The sequence below is a fragment of the Vipera berus genome, assembly GCF_964194415.1.
Source record: "Vipera berus genome assembly, chromosome: 7".
NCBI lineage: Eukaryota > Metazoa > Chordata > Lepidosauria > Squamata > Viperidae > Vipera > Vipera berus.
In genome coordinates this window covers 27,200,931-27,223,582 of record NC_138209.1, presented here as the reverse complement: position 1 = coordinate 27,223,582, position 22,652 = coordinate 27,200,931, and the positions used below count along the sequence as shown (strand labels likewise).

Here is a 22,652-nt window from a genome sequence, read left to right as displayed (position 1 = left end):
GATGAAGATATATAAGAAAGGAACAGAAGAGAAAGATTTTCATGTCTTGACCCTACTTTTTCCCCTAGTGTTTCATATTAAAAAATAATTCAAGTCTCATAGTGCTGATGAAAATTTGCTAGATATTTCTCTGCAAACTCCACAAATTAAATTATTCAATATGATGAGCAGATTGCTTATATCTTTCCGTTTTCTTCTCTTGTGTATATCAGTCAAGGATTTAAAAGTATTTGCTTTCACTTTTGTTCAACACTTGCTTGTCATTACATCTGAACCAACACATTTTGTTCAGCTTTAATTACAGTCTGGACAATAAGCATGAATACCCACAGGAAGAACAAGAAAGAGTGATGAAATGAACTTAAGTATATCATGATGTAGGCTTTGGACGTCATGGTCTCTAGTGATAAAACATAACAAAAACACACACAAAAAAGTCCTCTTTCTAATGTAAGGAACAGTAAAAAAGAAAGAACTAGCAAGTTAAAAACTCACTTAAGTATCTTAAATTATGAATGGGTTCACATATTACACTATAAACCAGGAGTTCCCAACTGTGGGTGCTCACACCCCCCTGGGGATGTGAGACAATATTCCAGGGGGTACAAAAATGGGTTTTCAAAATTATAGTGCATATGCATAATTCGTTGCCGTTATTTCGAACTTTTGTAAGGGGTGCGAGAATATATCAGAAGCCTTCTAGGTGTGTGAGTTATAGAAAAGATTGGGAGCCACTGCACTAAATCATAATCATAGATTAATCATAGTTGAAGATGCCGTAACTGAGTAGGTTTAGAAATAGCAGTAAATCAAAATCAAACAACTAACATTGCAGCTTAGAACAACATGAACATACAACTCCAATGGATGTTCCATAAAAATTCCATAAAGGAATTTTTCCAGCCCAATTTGCAGAATCAAGAGGCTGAATGTAGACCTCGTTGTATAAGCTACATCACAGAGTTAAAAGAAATTATGAATGCTCAGTCATGTATGAACATACACTTATGTTAGTGGGTAAACATAAAAAAAGGCTTAAACATATTTAGAAGTTTAATAAATTCAGAGTACTGGATGGGGCCAAGTGGATAGTATTGACTTATAATCCACTAGACATACGAATTTTCAATATTTATTGATGGAGAAATTATGAATAAAATAATGAATAAATAATTATTTAAACTAAACAGGTTATACTTCCCAAGAGTAAAAATGAAATCAGAATGTGTATTTAAAGTAATGTTTATGTAGTATATAAATCAAGTCAGTTTTGAAAAAGTAGTGTTTTGCATGTTTTTGAAATTTGAAATAAAGATATATTTCAAAAAACATCATCTAGATATTGTATTCATCCTTTCCTTCAAATCAAATAAATTTGAAAGCATATCATCTTTAACCCTTTACAGTTTTTAAGTCATGTATTAATTAGTAGCCACAGGTAGTCCTCACTTAATAACTGGTCACTTAACGACCATTCAAACTTACAATAGATTTCAAAAATTTATCTATCTGTCTTCAAATTTATGACAGACAGACAGACATTATATTCATTCATCTTTAATTGTTCACTAAGTTAATTTTAGTAATGACTAAGATCAGACCACATTTAGTTCCTATCCCTTTTTTCTACTCTATTCTGCCCTTATCAAGTGTCACCACCTATGGTTTGTCACCTATCCTACCATCCAAGTCCCTTTCACCTTGTACCAGTATAAAGAGAAATGTGCAGATGCTTGGATAGCCATAGTAATCTCATCTCACAATATTATCAGATGCTACATTTTGGCTGTCACAGTATGATTTACATTGTTGTCTTTATCACTGTTATGTAACAATTAGGACCAGTAACCTTGATGAATTCAGGGCTTTTTGCATTATTTTGACCAGGAGCCCAGTAGTCACTGTAGTTGTGCAATGCCAATAAAATACACTTTGTTTTATTTATCTTGCATATTAAATAAATGCTTTATTTAAGTGGGCATTTTGTCTTTTGAAAATGGACATTTCCCCCCCCCCAAGCACCAAGAATATTTAAACAAATTTCATCCATCTATAGTTGAAATTTCATCCATCTATAGTCTCTTACATTCCTTAGTATATACAAATTAGTGCCTCGTTTTACTCCTTCTCTTTTTATTTAAAATCTTTCAGAGGTTTGTCCTCTTATAATTGGGCTGTTCATCAAATCAACCATGGTCTTGCTGATCCATTTCAGTCAACATCCAAGCAGATAATTCAACTGAGTCAGCCCTGTCCTGGGTATTGAATGACACTGTGATGGCTAAGACCCAGCACTTTTTCTCCGTGCTATTGCTGTTATTTCTGCCTGCAGCATTTGATGTTCTTGTCCATCAAATAATGCTGATGAGGCTATAATCCCCGAGCGTCACTAGCAATGTTTTTGTCTGTATTAGTCATGTTTTCCTGGCTATTATTTTTCAGCTATTCTAGGCTGAGTGCATTTCACACTGTTCCATCGTTCTACAAATATAACCTAAGGTTTTGTTATTTTTCCTGTTTTTTTTCCCTTGCACACTTTTCCCTTGGTTAGCTAATCCCACAATTAGGCCTTAAATATCATAACTCTACTATCTATTACCCACTACCTATCTCAGTTCCCGTATTAGTATAAACTTTTCTATACAACAGGATAGGGCCTTCTTTCCATTCTCTTTTTGTACATTGCATTAACTTGTTTGTGTACATTTCAGGACTTAGGCTCCTATTTATGTGCAGATGTTGCCAAATAGTGGCAGGGCTATTTTGCTGTAAATCTTATTAGTAAAAGGGATAATTGTTATTTTAAAAGTAATTGTAAATAGGTTATAGTATATATTTATTTATTACTGTTGTGTAGCTATAACTGCTGTTTTGTTTTTATTATTGTTAAACCTGTCCCAGCAGGAGGCAAATTCTAAGGAATATATTTGTTGTTTGTTTGGAAGTCCAGCTTCATTGTCACCTTAATCTTTTTGTTGAGACTGCAACTGAATGGAAGGGAAGCTAGCTAGTGGTCTGCGTTTGCAATCATGGATGGCTTTAGGCTAAGGAGCCCCCAATTGTCTTGTTTCCAAATTATTCACAAATGCAAATTTTCTCAACGGCGGGAAGGAATCCCATCAGTTAAGTGGTCTAGAATACGGCTTTTTAACCTTTTCACACATTGTACCACTTTTAGGATATGGCAACATCCAAGTACCACCAGTCGCCTAGCAAGGTGTCTAAAACCTGATGACCAAAAAGAAAAGAAAAGAAAAAAGTGATGAAGTACTTACAACAGTTCGCTTGGTGACTGTTCGAAGTTACAATGGCACTGAAAAAAGTGCCCCCCAAGCCACAGCTGAGCAAGACACCTGCCTGCCCAGCTGGCGGCACTCTTCCTCCTGTCCGAGGTTTTCATTGTTGTGAGTATTTCTGTTGAGGATTGACAGGGGGGGTAGGGTGTTTGGGGGTGGTGGTTGCAGCAGGTTTTGGTCACTTCACATGACCCCGGGACACTGTGACTATCATAAATATGAATCAATTGCCAAGCATCTGAATGTAAATCACAAGACCCTGGGATGGTGCAACATTCCAGCTGATTGGAGCTTCTTCTAGGCTCAGCAGAAGCACCAGGATCAGCACCGAGCTCCAGCTGGAGCCTGGTGCTGATCCTGGTGCTTCCGCTGAGCTCTTGCAGCCCCGAAGAAGCAGTGATCCTGGTGCTTCCGCTGAGCCCTGACAGCCCTGCAGCTCCAGCTGTCTCTCGCTCAGGCTTGTGCGGTGCTGCCACCAGTTCAGCTCATTCCCCTCCCCTGCTACCACTTTTCTAGGATGGTCGCGTACCACCTCCCAGGTGCCAATGTACCACAGGTGGTACCCGTACCACTGGTTGAAAAGCCCTGGTCTAGAAGCACCATATTTCCTTAAGCCAACACAGTTTATAGTTATCAACTTGCAATCTCCCATTCTATCTCTCCCTGCTAATTATTATTTCATTGTTTTTTCCTAGGCATTTACTATGCCCCGTTTCCCCCCATTTTCTGATGCAGCTCTTGAAACCAAGCCTAGTAGAACAAGCAATTAAAAATCCTTCCTCCTTAAATCTCAGTCTCTCATGCATTGCAAAACAAATCAGATTAATGTATCTTTGGTCACAAAATGTCAGAAGGTGCAAGAATGGTTTCTAATCTCTTTCCTTCTCTCCCTCTCTCTAATTTTCCACAGACTGTTTCTATCAGAAGCATAGAATCAAAGCTCCAGTCCTATAATAGGATTGTCATAAGAAACAGATAGATAGCCACTTGGTGGTGCAGCACACCTGTTGCTATTTATTTAAATCAGATAATTGTCTTCTACTCACAGGGTGTGCTGGTGATTTTCCTTTTTATGGAGCTTACACAACTTGTAGACACCAGAACTGTGACTCATAGAAAAAAAAGTAAATGTGGTAATTGCGCCAGTTACTAATTTGAAAGGGGGTGGAAATTGGAAGATACATTAAGACCTCAGAGTACTTCAGATTACCAGTAGTAACATGTTGGTTAAGACTGCATTGAATCATAAAAAACACTATATTTATTTGTTAAAAATGCTTTAATAGGACAGAGGCATTTCCATGGAACTCTATTGCAGTTCCATGGAAAGGATCAGAATCTGTGGTCTTCCATTTCAGAACAAAATTTCTAACCTCCACTATTGTATTAGTCAACTTCTGCAGTTTATAGTTCTGCTTCACTCAATTTCTTTCCTTCGTGACTGCCAATCTGTCAATGCTGCTATCAATTTGCAATTGCAATTAGGTTCCCTGGCTGTGTGAGTCTGCCAAATTGGGATTATAGGCATTTTGAGTCTCTAATCTATTTCTGCTCTAAATATTAATTTCCCACAGTGATTAGCAATCTTAGTACATATTATTATTTATTTGAATAATCTGCTTTATATGTGCAGCAGCAACTGAAGCATACCGGTCATTGGCATAGGTTGGGTATCTTAAAACATATCTATAGAAAATTCAAACTGACATTCACTCTGAGGTCACCCATGGATTACCAATAATGGTAGACTAGTTAACATCAATTGTTCACAAATCATTCAGTAGCTTGTAAAAAATTCAGTCTATATAAAACATAATTTATGCTGCCTTCTCTTAATAAATAGAGTCTAAGATTTGTTTTGCATGCTGAAATATTGCAAGGATAAGATTCTCTTCTTCATTGTATTTGAAGATCATTTCACCTGGCCTTCTGTTTTATACTTTAACCTGGATCTATCTCATATATTTATTTATTTATTTATTATTGGGACTTATATGCCGCCCTATCTCCCGAAGGACTCAGGGTGGCTAACAACAATAACATACAATAAATACAGAAGTTAAGATAAAATTAAAATTAAAGGCCTCTGTACATATATATATATATATGTATATAGCCCTCCAGTATCAACAGTTTAGCAGAAAATCAATAAAAATGGTCTGCCAGTATTTTATTTTTATTTTTATTACATTTATATCCCGCCCTTCTCCGAAGACTCAGGGTGGCTTACAAGCTTAGCAGTAGCCTTCATTCTATGTATATGCCTGCTTGTTAGGGCTTTCACACACACCCCAAGCGGCATTATTACAAAGTCAGCTTAATTGCCCCCAACAATCTGGGTCCTCATTTTACCTACCTCGGAAGGATGGAAGGCTGAGTCAACCTTGAGCCTGGTGGGATGCGAACCTGCACTAATTGCAGGCAGCTGGTGTTACTTAAGGAGTAACACCAGTTCCCCTTTGTTGCAAGCATGCACATAATTTTTGATATACTTAACTCATTTGTTGGTTTTTCATCTCAAGTAAATAAACAAGAACTTAGCTAAAAGTTAATTCATCTGTACTAGTCTAATGGAGGAATCAATACTTATCCTTATTTAATTATGTATCTGTAACTGAATTATTATTATTTATCCAAGAACATCTAGAAACATAAATATAGAGCTCCTCTATAAAAAGTCTGAATGACATGTCCTATGCCATTGTAGGTTTCACTGCAGTAATAATCACATGGAAATGCTATGAACTGAATGTTGTTTCCTTAAATGGCTGAAGTGGACCTTGCTGAAAGAATGTAAAGACTCTAAAGGATTTCAGCAAAATTACAGTTACAATTATTATTGTTCATTCCTTAGAGACTCTGAGGGAATTGGCTCTTGACCTCAGACTCACTTTCTGTGCTTTAGCATGGGCTGTATTTTGGTGTGGTTTCCTTGTGCAATGGCCATGCAACCTATTTAATATGTGTGTGTGAAAATTGTATGTCTGCTCACAATTGAAAGAATGCTGCTATTGTTTCCTTACAAATGGAAGTGTAATAAGAGTGAATGCAAAAAATGACAGAGAGGTCAATTCTTTAAGTATGCCTGGAAATGCAGCTTTCATAATTCTAATTGGGGAAAAAATGACAATGAACAAAATTTGCGAAGTGGAGTGTAGCTTTATGGAAACATCACAAATTGCCCTTATGTGACCGCTGGATGCTGTGATAGTTAGAAATCTGGGCTGGTAGCCAAGCACCTGGATTGTGATTATTTGACCATTGAGATGCTGTGATGGCTGGTGGTAAGTACCACTTGTTCAGTGCTGTCATAAGTTTGAACTATCACTGAATGAGTGGTCCTTAACTGAGGACCACTTGTAAAACCTGCGTGAGACTAAATAGAATGCTTAGCTAATGGTTCAACATTAGGCAGAGCACCAGACAAGGATGTGTGAACTTCCCTTGGTTGTTTAATGCATTGATGGATAAATGTAGTAGCTCATTGATGGAATGTTTGTAGTGACATTAAAGATTGTGAACTGGAGCATGGGTTGACAAGTTTTACCCTTACAACTCAAGAGCTAACAGGCGGATGAGGCTCAGAAAGAACAGGATGATAAGCTTGCAAGTCTGGAATGGTCAGGCAATCAAGTCTCCCTGCTTGCAAATGCACAACCACAGACTAAGTCAGCTGAAGTAGAAGCCTAAACAGAAAAAGTCTCCCAGCCATCCACAGACTGAAAGCTTAAGTGAGTAGATGTTCAATGAGGCTGTTTGAAAGGCAGAGGCAAGACTCAGGAAAAGCGGCATGTCTGAATAAGTTCTGGCAAATAGTATTCCAGTTTGGACCTGGCTTTCTGAATGCTGGCTTCTCTGATTCCCAGAATGACCTTTGGACTTTCACAAATTGATCCTCAGCTCTGGTTCCTCATCTTGGATTCATCTCCATGGTACCTCAGCCTCTGAAGTAAGCTTGTTTATATTTTCTAAGCCTTATAGCTATAGATTTACAGCTGCCACAAAGACCTAGGGACTAAGTCTGACCTTCTGAAGTGGAAATTGCTGGCAAAGGAGTGTTGGTTGGGAACATGGATGTACATGTACTTTTAAGTGCAGTAACAAGTGCATTGTTAATTGAGAAACCAGATTTCGATTTTCCACTTTGTTATATGAAACTAAGAAATGGATAAGTCGGGAGAAAAAATAAAAATAAATTGAATGCATTGAAAAGGAAATACATAACAAGTGTCTATGCAAAATGAAGAATGATGGGAAATTGTTTCCTTGTCAAGAATTAATGCTTACACGGGTCAAGAGGAAGAACCTCAGGGAAAGGTGAGAATTTTAAACAACAAAATTCAGTGTATGAATTGGGTGAATGGAAATGAAATCAAGGTCCAAGGGCAGACAGAAGTAATATGATGCTGGTATAATTTAGGTCTTTTGTTTACTAGTTCTTACTGTTTTTCTGTATTATGCATAATGTTGCTTACTTTCAAGGGGAATAGTTTGATGGTATATGTACTATATATGTAAATGTATATATGTTTTTTGTGTACATATAATGAATGCATCTTTTATTTTAAACCCACTGAAATTCTTTTGCTTCTTGTATTTCCTAAGGACATAATGTAACCCTGACAGTGCTATATTTTGTTTAATAAATTCTTACAACTTTGTAAGCAAGAAAATGAAATACCGGCATTCTTGCTATACAAATAGTATTTTTTTTCCTGCTGAAACAGTAAATGACCTTTGAAAAAGATGATTTATCAAGAAATCTGTAGTCATATTACTTTCCCCTGATAATTTTTTTCAGGAAATGTTATTTTCTGATAAAGACTGAATCCTTCCATTTTTCCAGGATAATGTTTATAGATAAAAAGAAGTGACAGTTTGAAATAAAGGTAAAATAGATAATAGTTCGCTTAATTGCATCTTTGCAGGTGAAGAAAAAGGCTTAAACTATTTCCAAACATATGTTTAGCTAGAATACAATTAAGTGAATAAAATAGAAAGGGGATATAGCTGGGCATGGGCATTTTTGTTATATTATGAAAATTGCAATATTAGTCTAAGCATTGTTGAGACTTTTATTATGTGCGATTTACTTAATTCTATCCCTTTTTATTATGTCCTTCATCAGTCTTATTGTCTTACCTTGAGTGAACAGTTCATTCAAGCGCAGAAGGCCATAGCTAATGTTTAAATGGTGAAATCTGCATCCCATTTGCATGTTATGGGAGAAGCTATTCCACTACATTATAGTCTTTTTTGAATCCATGCCTTGTTTGCCATATTGTCTTCTATTTTATATAAATGAAGTCTCAAAATATAATGCTATCTAACAAGTGACATTGATTGAATGAAATGTTGAATAAACCCTAAAATAGCCCTAGTCTCAGATCTGATCAGTGAATTATATGTATATTGTTTCACTTATATTTCCCACTGCTGATACATTTTTCCTAACAAAGACTTGAAAGGTAAAGCAAATTATATGAGACCACATTTCTGCAGAATCCTACTTTCCCCATATATGTTTTTGCCATGGATAGGGTTTGGCATGTTTTAGTGATTATATGGCTTTGGCCAACTGTGTTTTCTGTTATCAGTGGATACACCAATGACTAAAGGGCCATATTTTTCACTGTTTGGCAGGGTACTGAATTGTGGCTTCAGGGCCATGTGTTGGCTACTTCTGGAGTCTGCTAGCTACATGAACAGAGGGTTCCTCATTATTCATTATTATAGCTGAAAACAGAGGTTCCCTCACTATCAATCACTTTCTCATGTCTTGTCCTTCCTCTGCAACTGCAACCTGTCAGTCAGACTATTTTAGCACATTAATTGAACATTTAAATTGCACCAGGCTTGTCTTCAGAAAAGCTTGAATATTTACAGGTTACTCCATTCTATCAACCTGTTAGTAGAGCATCTGACAGTTGGCTATGCAAGCCATTTAAATCATTATCTGCCTGCACTGTCCACTTCACTCCACCTTGTGTTAGGGAGTGTTTGGTGGTTTCCCTGCTAACAGGCAACACTTGGTGGCAGGAAAAATGAAGCATCAGGAATTCAGCAATCACTTCCTTTAATTTGTCCCAGATTAAAACTAAGGTATGGTAATTAAGGTATGGTAATTGGGACAGCATACTTTTCTGCCAGCTCAAGGGCTAATGGAGAGCACTTTATGCAGCTGTCTGGCTATGCACTGGGGCAAAAAAAAAATGATATGTGAGATTGCAGAGAGTTTTCATAGGTACAAACACAATCAAGAATTCTATTTACCAAATATATCCAAACTCTGTCAGAAAATTAACTAATAAAATTCCACTGTTTGTCAAAATAAACTCTAAACCATTCTACATTGTGATATTTAATCTGGATAGTATTGTTCTAGTGGTTCAATTTAATTTACCTTTATTGTATACAAAGTAATAACAGTAATCCAGCTCCAATGCCCACATTATGAATTTGGTTCTTGTGAAAATAACATTTTATTTTTGTGTGTTTCTATGGATGGGTTCCCATTTCTTTATTCAGTAATATAAAAACTCTCTCCCTCTCTGTCACCCTTTCATTGCACTATATATTGTTCCATTTGGTACATTTTCCCAAACCAATTATTTAACATTCTGTTATAATAATTTGCATTAACCATCTGCTAGTTTAATTACCTAAATAATACAAATTCTCTGCAATCCATTTATATTGCTTGTCCTCATTTGCCCCAAGAGTTAGCAGTGAATTAGAAGTTATTGTTTCCCTCAACTTCTTATATGTGCAAACTTAGGCATAGGTGATACTTTAGCCTTTTGTAACAGATATTTGAGTTTGATACTTTATGACAATTGACTTTCCTTTATTCATAATCAAGCTTGGATGTTTTCCTTAATTCTGGGCCCTCTACCAGGGGCCTGGGAGTTTAAGGGTTCTGCACGGTATCTTAGCTGTTCCTAACACTGCACTCTTTTGAACAGAGAGCTTTGATGTTGTTCCTTGGGATCTATTAGATCCATTTTCTCAGTTTAGGAGTCTCAGTCCTGGGTGCTCCTACCACCAATATTTTTGCCTTTACTTTGCACAGTCTCTCCAATGCCTCCTTCAGTCCATAGTACTTCTTCAGCTTCTCATACTCTTTTGTGATATAGTGGTGTCACTGAGCACCACTGCTAGTCTTTTGGCTCTTGTCTATTATCACCTGTTTGTCTGTCTGGATTCTGGATGCCCCACAGGATCTTAGCCCTTTTATTCTCCACAAACTTCTGTGGAAGCTCCCATCTGGACTTTGGAGATACTGACCCATATTGCTATGCAAAAGTCTCGACACAATGCCAGTTATTGGAACAGATTCAGGAGAACAACTGGAATTATAATACAATGCTATGCTATGCTATGCTATGCTATACGTGGTGGTGCAGCGGTTAGAATGCAGTATTGCAGGCTAACTCACTGCTGACTGCCAGGGGTTTGATCCTCACTGGCTCAAGGTTGACTCAGCCTTCCATCCTTCTGAAATCGGTAAAATGAGGACTGTTAAGGAATTTGTTGTGCCGAGGTCTCCTTGTCCTACCAAAGAGTTGCACAGACAAGAAAGGGTACTGAGAGCAGTAAGAGTCACACAAGAGTACACTGAGTTGTAAAAGCAAAAAGTACTTTACTTTTGAGGTGGTGTAAGAACAAAAATGCACAGTCAAAAATAAACAGTCCAGGTCATACACAATAGCAACAGTCCAAGGAGTAATCCAAAATACAAAGTCTTCTTACCAGTCCAGAGGTCAATACACAGTTCAGGTTTACAACAGTAGTAAACCAACAGCAGAGCAAAAACAGTAATAGTAGAGATCAGTGAATTCAGAGAGAGAGAGAAGTTACGTTCCTAGCTTCCTCTTATGGCCATGAGAACACTTACACACCCATTGGCCAATTAACTTCTTAAAGTCAATAACATCATGGTTAATATATTTTCAACCCAACATTGTAGGCTAACACCATATGCCTAACAAGGACCTAGATTGTTGGGGGCAATATGCTGACTCTGTAAACTGCTTAGAGAGGGCTGTAAAGCATTGTGAAGTGGTATATAAGTCTAGGTGCTATTGCTATACTATACTATAATATTAACATTCTTAATATTAATATGTTAATATGTTAATTAATATAACATACATTTATAGAATATTTTCATTCTCTAACTCATCCCAAGTTCCAGTGTTTTTCAAGAGGCTTTTAGTGGTTTCCTCTTAATGAAGCTGCCCACGAGCCTCTGTCTAATGTATTCAGTTATACTTTCAATGTACAAAAGGTAAAAATCCTTTGTGTTGGTCTTTATTCCTGGTGACTTTATGAACCTTATCCAAAGCTGTGTTACTTGTAACAGTATGATAAGGCCTTACTATTAATATCTTACAAGATTAAGGTAGATGCTGCTCCTTGCTGAAGTTTGGACCGCAAAAAGCAGTCAGGTAAAGAGCATACTGTATAAATCAGGAATAATGTTATTTAACACAACTTAACTTCTTTGTTCTTTAAGAGTACTGCTTTTTCATTTAATATGCTTATACTGAAATGATCATGTAAATGGGGACTGATTTAAGTCTGGCAGACAATCTGGTAGTAATCACTTGAGAAATACTTGTGTTAACTATCAAGACCAGCATACTCTAGCAACAGCTGCAGCTGAACCGTAAGCAGCATGTGGATATGTCAGTGGATGTGCAAGGAGTTTCTAAAATAGAGTGCTGACATATAATAGATAATATTTGTTATATATTTTGTATCTGTAGAAGATACAGAAATTGGTCCTTGGTCAAAGTGCTGGACTCATTTCATGTCCTAGTTCCATTTACAGTAATTTCCAAATGTTATACTAGGACATAGGAAACTATGGGGATAAACTGTCGGATACGGTATACTTTGGAATACATCATATCCCTGACATGACTTACTTAAAATGTGCATCAAGGCAAGTTTTAATGGAATATCTTTATTGTCAGCCTTAAATGATTTTTTTAAAAGGAAAGAAACATCGTTTGATGGTATTCTAACACTACAGTCATCCTGTGTTTCTCCAGTTCTGTATGCATATGTTTTATTCAGATGTCACAGATGAACATTATCCTTGTGAATCTGGTCCATTGTTGAAGTCTGTAAAGGCCACTTTCCAATATCTCTGATGGGTATCTGCTGTCAGAGCCTCACCCTGGGCATGGAAATAAATCTCCTTCTAGGGTTGCAAAAACACACTAATGAGCTTAGCAACAGAAGATTTAAGGAAATTCTATGAAGATTCTCAGTCATCCAGGTCTTGGTTGTCTCAAAGGTGTTTTTTCAAGAGGCAACTGGGCTTTCTTGTTTTTCTTTGAAGATAGTTCACTTCTCATCCAAAGAGGCCATCTATGTCAAAATTGAACAGCCCTCTCTTAATAGAGGGAAAGGGATATGACATCATCTATCTCCAGTCTACAGCACAGTCCTTTCAGCAGTTCCAAGAAGGCTCCACACCTATTTGCACCACTCAGGTGACCTTGAGGACACAGATAAATCTTCAAGTGGCCCCAATGACTCTCTAAAAGAATGCAATTGACCAGCTGACAGCAAGGAGTATAAATCCTTCCATTCCCCACCATCAAGTCAGAGCTGAACAAGCTTGTTGGATGAGAAGTGAAATATCTTCAAAGAAAAACATGAAAGTTCAGTTGTTTCTTGATAAAGCAGCTTTGGGCAGATTTAAGGAGAAGACAGATATACTGTATAAATGGCTTTTGTTGGAGATATGAAAGAAGTTCTTAAAATGATGAAAATCAAATATTGCAGATTCTAGGAATATAGTCGTATGTATATGTTTATTCCAGAGTTAAACACTCATCTCCTTACATGGCAACAGATGTTTACCACCTGTTTATCCACAATGAATGTTGAGGGGAATTTTCATCTTTTATGTTTTATTGATTTAATTGTAATTTCTTTGTTTGATTGTTATGAGCTGCCTGATCAGGCAACTTTCAGGTTTACTTATTATGGTTGGTCATATAGTCAGCCAGATGTTTAGATTGGATTTTGGCATTTTTGTCCTGTTCCCAAATACCTAGGATAGGCGGATATTGTTTGATGGTGTTAAAGGTATCCTCACAGAATGTAAGCTGTTCCAAGTAAAACTGATTTTTACAATTGACTGATGATCACTGATGATGATTTTGTCAATGCCAATGGTGTTCGGACCTGGGATGGATCTGGGATGGAATCGACTGACTAGTCAACCAATGGGAGACATGGCTCAATGAATTTGGACTATGATTTAATTTGGCAAAACCCGAATACCTGGAATGTGGCAACCAGACAGATGGTACGATCGTAGTTGATGGCACCCTGCTTGTAAAGGCCTCTCATTTTCATTACCTCAGATCCTGCATAGCAACTGATTGTGACATGCTTCTGGATGCACAGGGATGAGTTAATTCTGCCTTATTGAAGTGGTGCTTGGTCCTTGGCATCCTCTGCGACCAGAAGATCCTGCTGCACCTTAAATCAAAGCTCTACCACATGGTTGTCCACCATATATTAATGTCAAGGATACTTAGGAACGGGACAAAACAGCATTCTTGGCACAAAATGCTGGCCAAAGATGAAGAGACACAAATAGCCACTGAACACAGTGGAAATGCGAATGATCAGATGGTCACTGTGGGGTCACAGGACTGGATCATATTATGAACAAAGACATCCAGGAGGCCCTTCAAAGTTGCCCCAATTCAAGACAAAATGAGAGAAGTTAGGCTGTGGTGGTATGGACATGTGTTTAGAGCTGATGTGGAATCCATTGTGAAGTGGGCACTTGCAGTCAGCTGAGATGACTGGCGGCCCCATGGATGACTGAAAAACAATGAATGGACTGCCTTCATGAAGACATGTGAGTCATAGATTGAGGCCCCAGTGATGCTGCAGACCAGACGAAGTGGAGGGTGAAATGCAAAACCATGGACCTTGCGATATGACAGGAATAATGCAAAGAACAAGAAGAATGGTGTTCAAATGGTACTCCAAATGTTTTGGAACTGCACTCAAGGCACTTATTACTATTGGTATTATCTATACTTTTTTGCCACAGTTGTTATATTTGCAGGTCTTTGCATTTTGTGATTTTCTCCAGTTTTTTCTCTTCTCTTCTGCTGTGTCCAAGTACTGCATCATCTACTTTCCAGACGTCTGGGGTGTTGTGAGGCAGATGCTTGCCTGTTTGAATTCAAAAGTTCCAGAGCATTTTTCATTTTCTATTATTTTGTGTATTTTGTGATCCCATCAGTTCTTGCTTGCTGAGAAGTGATGTTTCCACCATCCACTTTGTCATGCTATTGTTTGTAATCAGTCTGTGTGATCTTTTTGCAGCAGTTAACTAGGTGGTCCACTGTTTCTTCAGCTTCTTTGCAGAGCTGGCATTTGTTGTCTGTTGCTAACTTCTCAATTTTGGCTTTGTATGCATTTGTTGTTAAGGCCTGGTCCTGTGAGCCAGAATTAGTCCCTTTTTTGCTTCCAGGGTAGTACAGAAGCATTGCTGACATTTGGGTGGAGTTTTTCAACCAATTGCAGACCAACATGCTACAGAACATACACAGAGAAGAATCAGTGCAAAATGGGATAAATTAATGCCATGGATTACTGCATGTACATTGACATGGAAAGAATTATAAATTATATCAAGTTTTATTTTTCTTTCTCTTAGTTTTCTACTCTATAAGTTGCTTAATTAAAATGTCTTTTTTTCTGTGCTCAGTGATAGACTGGAGTGATGCATTACCATTTCCCCCCCATCAATTTCTGATACTCAGTAATCTGATGTATATTCTGAACTGAAAAATGAAAAAGGGTTGTGTCAAAGAGAATTTATATTATATTTCATTTCAGGATGTAAGGCACAAGGAAAACAAATGAACTTCATCAGATTAGAGGTTAATTTAGATTTCTTCTGAATGAACATTTTTTATACTTTACTGATGCATGCAAATGCAGAATTTATGGACAGAATATAAAAAGACAAATTAGATTTGATGTGTTTGTTTTCAAGGTTCATATCTTGTTTATATATATGTATGCATCTGTAAGTATTTGCTTATTTATGCATATATATGTATGCACTTGTAGGTATTAAACATAAAACACAATTTCTGTAGTTCGCATTTTTTTTCTAAATCCCTCATTACCTGTATTTTTCAAGTTCTTCAACAAAACATTTATTTGTTATAAACCTTTAGCTTAATATCAAGAGTTGGTCCTGATATTTGTGGCTGTAAGAATGGAAAGGCAGATTGGATTGTGGGGGTCACCATATTCTCTCCAAATACATTTAGCACATTGATCCAGATTGGGAATGTGGTAAAAGAGAGAGGGAAGGAATGTGGCAAAGAATAAAATACAAACAGGGAGGAAAGGGAGTTTGCTAAGATTAGGTATCTAAGGTGAGCAGAGAGATCTACAGGTTCTACAATCCAGACTGAGATATCTGATGAAGGTGAGTGAGGCTGTACCTTATCCCCCTTTTTTTAGGACCTGGAGAGAAGGAGTCTATCAGACTGGGACACTTTGCACCAAGTGTTTGGAAGAGTAAGATCTCCTGTAACCTAGAAGTGGAAAGGAACGTGCAGAAAAGGAACGCTGTCTTCTTTTTATCCATAACAGGCCTGAGGTTGCAGTGCCTTCAACTGGGGTGTTTTCTTAGTAGAATTGGTGTAACTTGTACAAATTTTTAATCATGAATCCCAGCTCCCGAAAATACTCTCTGAGAGCTCAAACACAAAGGACATCAGTAACTAGGTCATTCTAAAGACTAAATTTCAACAGAAGGTGTTTTCCTTTCTTATCAAACACCTTTCCCTGTCTGTGACAATGCAATGATACACTTGCTGAAATGCTTTCTGTTCATGGTTTCTCTATATGTAATCATCTGCTTATTCCTTCAGTGCATATTACCCATTCTACCTAAGTCTTTAAATAACTTGCTGTCTACTAAGTATGTGTTTGGAATGGGATAAAAGCAATTTCTCCTAATAGTGCATTCATTTGGTTCCAGAATATAAAAGAAATGCTAACATCGGGGAGCAGGTCTATACAGTAATATAGTAAAGACACCAGTGTAATTTCTATTATGAGAATGATCCAGTCACTCCATAAACTTCACTTGATGTTGTAATCAGCAGGTGCATATCCTAGTTCTGGAAGCATATCCCTACTTCTGCAAAATTGGAGAGAAAAAAGATTCTGAAGAGTGAAAACTCCTGTTAGAATAATAGTTATATGGCAAGTTCATGGGGACTTTACTGAAGTTCCTCCCATTTCAGTCCCCCCCACCCCAGGCAAGGGAATCAATTTATTCTTTTTGCAGGATAGTTTTTATAACTATCTGTAGATAACAATTTTGAAAAACTATGCTCATAAGAAACGATTTTCATGTTTTAGTTGTGATTGATACAGAATTAGTTTTTATATTGTAAAATTCATACAACACATTTTCCCTGATTAGTAACTTAGCAACAGGAATATTAAACAATGATTATCTGATCAAAGTTAAAACTAATCAAGCTTAAGATGTTATGCAAACGCTACCACTGTTGTCTTTAACAGACTTGGAAAACCATGTTTTATGAACATACATTATGAGAAAAACAAAAAATTACAAGAGATTCAGATAGACTAATCAGATATGATCTTGTCAATCTAGACAGTGAGAATAAATCATCAATGCCCGGGAAGGAAACTATGAGCTATCCAGAACAGGAGCGTTTGATGCAAGTCTTTAAAAAGGGGAAGAGCTTTTTGCTCTCTTGTCTTCCATTCTGAGAGGAGAGAGAAGGAGATCTCTTTGGAGCCTACCCCCCACCCCAGGTAAGAGAAAAAACACCTTGTCCCAGAGCAGCATTGGAGAATCAGATGAAAATGGCCCCCTCTGTGGAAGCAGATGCAAGTTAGTTACAAATTGATATAAGCAATTTCTTTGTAACTTTAGTTCTAGTTTTACTATCTGCTTTGGGTATTCATGTTTCTGGATTATATTCTTGTTTGGAAGATTAGTGCAAATTAAAGTTTGCAGGGTTTCATTATATTTCCCTTTCTCTTTTCTGTTTTGTCTCTCAATTAGCACTGAAACCTTATGTTTTCCCAAATCAGACTATTTCCGATGAGAAATTTATCCTGTCATATGCAGGTAGTCCTTGACTTACAACAATTTATTTAGTGTTTGTTTCTATCAGAAGAATTATTCATAAACCCCCAACTTTATCTATCTATCATCTATCTATCTATCTATCTATCTATCTATCTATCTATCTATCTATCTATCTATCTATCTATCTACTTTGCCCACAGGACTTGCAGCAATAAAATAGCAAATGTGCATTAAAAAACCAAGTTAAGATTAAAACAAAGCACAGGCCAAATCGCAGTCAGGAACAGTAGAGAAACCATCTTGCAATATAACATTTTCTAGTGATTTTCTTTTAAAAGGACAAAATAAATAATTGTTTTCTTATAAGTTGTTCAGGTTTTGTATTGTTCTCTATTCCTAAACATAAGTGCTATGAGAACAGAAGTTCAAATTTAAATTTGAATAATTCTCTTGAAGATGACAATTAATTATTAATTTATTAATAACTATTATTAATTAACTATTTTTAGGTTGCAAAAATTAGTATGAGAACGATATGAAAAATTCTAACTCTATGATTGTCCATATTTTTGCAGCTTTACATGCAGTACCTCTCCATGCGTGAATTATGTAGTGTGAATTAAATGTTTGACCATTTTGACTGGAAAAATGAGAAACAAAAATCAATTTCTTACATTCTCAAAAATGAAAAGAAAAAAAGAAAAATGTACATGCTTTAAAGAACGTATGCATAATTATATCTAATCTTAGCCTATTTACTGTGAAAGTACTGTGAACCTCTGAATCAGATCCTATCTGCACTGCTGGGTTGTCCAGTCATGAGAACAAGCCAGCAATTCTTCCAGGAGGGCAAAACCAGATAATTTTGCCTTCTGTTAATCCCCCCACTCAGTATCAAAGTGACCTGCCTGGCATAGTTTTCTGTTCCACTTCCAAAGGCTGCTGTCAGTTCCATATAATGCACTTGGTTGTTTGTCTGGTTAATTCTGGAAGATATAAGACCTGCCCCCCACAACTGAATGAGTGCTTAAAACGCTTTCCCATATTTTATCATGATTGCTATCATAATACAATTGTTATGAATATTATCTTGTAAATAAAAGGACAATCTTTGCGGGTTCCAAAGCAAACCTTTTTTAAAAGAAAAAAAATATTATTTTTACTTCATTGAATTTTCTACTTTTCTTTGTGTTTTTTATTTTATTTTATTTTATTTTTAAAAAGGCCATCAGTGCACAATTTCATCATTTTCCTTCATCAGATGTAAATTTCTGGAGAAAATCCTAAAGCTTGAAATAGAAGGAAATACAGGAAGAAGACAGCAGCAAATTGGATGGATTCAGTTACAGTGGAAATTAGATCTGAAGGACCAGGTTAAGAAGATACTGTCATGGAGAAAATCTATTTATTGTATGTGGTCAGTAAGAACTGACAATGACTTACTGGCACATAATATAAAGCAGTTTTATTCGGAACAGCTTATATCCTTTATTACTAATAATAACTTGAGATAAAAGAGTTTTATAGGCAGCTCCCAAATAGCCAGAGGTTCAGCAGCAAATTCGGAATTCTAAATTTTGGGTGCATGTGTAATTGGACAAAATCTAGAATGTGCTTCATCTTACCAAAAACCACATAATCTTTGTGCTGTATTATAGAAGATGCTGGTCAAATTTTAAAAATCAGCAGTGGGAAGCTTGCCTCTGTAGAAGTGTTATAATACGTATATGCCTTTTTGTTCATAATTACAGTATATTGTTATTTTTATTCATTGTAGAGTATATATACAGTGAAAATCAATTTGGTGTAGTGGTTAAGGCATCAAACTAGAAACTGTGAGACCATAAGTTCTAGTTCCACCTTAGGCACAAACCAAGCTTGTGCCTACTTTCTCTCCGCCATAAGAAGGAGATAATGGCAAACCAGTTCTGAAAACCTTGCCAAGGAAAATGCGGATATCAATCCAGACAATCTCTGAGAATCTCAATCTCTCTCTTTCTCTCTCTCTTTCTCCCCACACACACAAATAGAGTGAAGGAAGAGAGAATACATCTGTTCGAAATAAAGATTTTCTTGAATAATCTTTTAAAAAAATCCTTCAAAAGCAGCATGTAAGAGGTGTTAAAAACATCAAAATAGAATGTCCATGATAAAATAAGATAAAGAACAAAAAAGCTATGTTTAGAAAGTAGAAAAAAGCATCAGAAATTGCAAAGTTCCATTGCATTGTATTCCATTGCAGAATGTGTGTGTCATATGAGATTTCTTTATATGGTATTTATCTAGCTATCCACCAGTTATCAAAATGCTGGGGGCCCAGAAATGGGTCTTTTGTAAGCTTCTTTCTTCCTCTTCTATTCCTGTGAATGTAGTTGTGAAAATAAGTGCATATGTAAGTATATATTTGTTTTCTGAAGACTCTTTGACAGGGCACACCCTTTCTACTGTAGTTTGTAAGAAATTAAAATGATAGTAGAACAATATAAAACAATTTTAGGACAAGAAAATTACAACACTACAACATAAAAAAAGAAAAATAGCTTCAGCAGACTAAGAAGCCAACCTCAAATAAACTTTGGAATAACCAGAGGTTTTAAGATTAGTTCCTACTGCTGTTTTTGTTTTTGTTTTTCTATCTTGGGAATACTAAGTTAAGACAATCAAGGTCTTTTTAATGTTGCTAAGCAATGAACCCCAGCTTTGGTTTAAAAAAATAACTGACCAGCCGTCGAGTAACTTTGAAAAAGTCACAACTCTTTTTGTGTGACTGTGTATGTTGTTTGTTGTAGTAATATTAGTATAATATTACTATTATACTCTGGCTATTATACACTATTTCAAACAGTAGTGCAACATTCTACTGACTTTGCAATAAACATCTGGCCTAGTGTGCTTTAATAGCATTACCACTAATTCTGTATTACCAATTATAGTTTTATAGTTGGTATTGAATAAGCACAAGGAAATTATATTAGGTGGGAATCTGAATTTATAGATGATACTTTTTGTGCACTACATCAAGCAGGAGGAGAAAGGAGGATGGGTTATAGAGTTGGAAGTAAAACATTCTATCATTTTTTTCAATAGTCAATTCCCTGTACATTCCCCCATCCCCTGCAATATCTGAGATGATTCTATGAACATTCACACAGAATTACTAAAAAGGCAATAATGTTAAGTAACTCCCACAGACTCCAAGCACATTTTAATGCCACAGATCTGCCTGAAATGAAAAACAAGAGAGTTAACTGTCTTGAAATTGTTCAAACTCATGAATTCCTTTCTGTGAAGTCATAATTAACTGTCTGCATGCCTGGAGCTGCCCAGTTAAGATTTCCTTGCAGCTCTCATTGTCAAAAGAACCGGAAATGCTCTGATTAGAATGCCCTATGCGATGCCTGTTAGAGATTGTAATATTCATCAGATGGTACACTACTTTTGTCAGTTTCGATTAGAAACAACACTTCTTTTAGAGCTAAAGATGTAATGACAAGTGTCAAAATACATTTTTCATCTTGCTGCATATATAAATATCAGTTGAATTGGATCCATACAGACTGCAAGGGGGGAAAAAACTCCGACAGTTCTGCTGTAATAAAATAAAGCTAGATATAATTGTCATTATGATATCCTGGGCTACTGTCTGGCAGACCTGAATGCCCAATAATATGATTTGTGTGATCTGTGATTTTTTGATTGAAGAAAGATTTGCTCTGTCGCAGCTTGCAAAGGATCTTAATGTTGCACTTGGTTTCTCAGGAATATTGTAGGGTGATAAAGCTACAATAATAGGCAGCAGGTAGGAAGTTAAGATACTGAAGTTTTCTGAAATTCTTTATAATTGTAGGGTGAAAAAAACCAACAGTGTGGAAACTAATTCAAGGAAAATCTCTCTAACGATCATTTAAATTGTAGATGCTGGATTTCAGTCTATGTGCTTCAATCTTCTATTTTATACTAAATGAATACCATTTTGACTAGATGCTGAAATATTAGCTGCAGATAAAATTCAGTAGAGTATTTGTTTGGGTTCAATAAGAAGATTATCATTCTCTTTACATAAAATTAATAAAGCCAAAGACTTGGGGGGGCATCTTATGCTTGCAAGTGAAATCAACCCATCCTAAGATTTCCAGGATACTTTTTTGTGGGGGGGGGGAATGCTTCTTCCTGCAATTAAATTAAACTAATCTTCCAAAAATCCTAATTAATTTTAAGATGCATTTCAGCAATGCAAATCTTTTATAATTTGTAAGTAGTAACCTTTTCCAGATTTTATGTCCTATTTGGCACTGAACTACGCTGAAATATATGTGTGTAGAGATAATAAGGGATAATAATTGAGGAGGTATTTTAATTTAATTTAATTTAATAACATTTATATACCGCCCTTCTCCCTGAGGACTCAGGGCGGTTCACAGGGCAGAATAAAATAGCAAATACAAACATTAAAAAAAGATTAAACAATTGCCCTAGTTAAAAACAATGGAAATACAGTGCTAAAAACCCCAAGAAAAATTAAAAGACCAAAGATAAAACAACCCCAACAATCCCCATCAGGCTAGGCCAGCTTGTACAAACAGAAATGTCTTAAGATCGCGACGAAAGGAGCGAAGATCGGGCGCCATCCGGAGCTCTACCGGTAGCTGATTCCACAGCTCCGGAGCGCCCACAGAGAAGGATCTCCCCCTGGGGGCCACCAAACGACATTCTCTGATCGGTGGCACCCTGAGGAGGCCCTCTCTGTGGGAACGCACAGGGCGCAGGGAGCTTGATGCCGGCAGCAGATGTTCCCTGAGGTACTCCGGCCCCATGCCATGGAGTGCTTTAAACACCGTTACCAGTACCTTGAATCTCACCCGGAAGACAACTGGCAACCAATGCAGCTCACGGAGCAGAGGTGTAACGTGGGAGTATCGGGAGACTCCCAACACCACTCTCGCGGCTGCATTCTGTACCAGTTGGAGCTTCCGGGTGGTCCTCAAGGGCAACCCCATGTAGAGAGCGTTGCAGTAGTCCAGACGAGAGGACACGAGCGCATGAGTGACCGTGCATAGATCATCCCGGCTAAGATAGGGCCGCAACTGACGCACCAGGCGAACCTGTGCGAAGGCCCCCCTAGTCACAGCTCCTATATGGTCTTCCAAGGTGAGCCGTGAATCTAGGAGGACCCCCAGGTTGCGAGCCCTATCTACGGGGGGTAATAGTTCACCCCC

The 22,652-nt window shown here is 37.0% G+C and overlaps 1 long non-coding RNA gene across 1 annotated transcript in view; it reads left to right on the top strand.

Annotated features, from left to right (window-relative positions):
- The window catches only part of LOC308671170, a 47,404-nt gene extending 40,179 nt beyond the window's left edge, over nucleotides 1-7,225 (top strand). Inside the window, exons 3-4 of the long non-coding RNA XR_014027159.1 lie at nucleotides 3,179-3,404; nucleotides 7,163-7,225. This is a non-coding gene — a long non-coding RNA (uncharacterized lncRNA). The remainder of the gene's footprint in view (nucleotides 1-3,178; nucleotides 3,405-7,162) is intronic.
- Nucleotides 7,226-22,652: the final 15,427 nt, after the last annotated feature.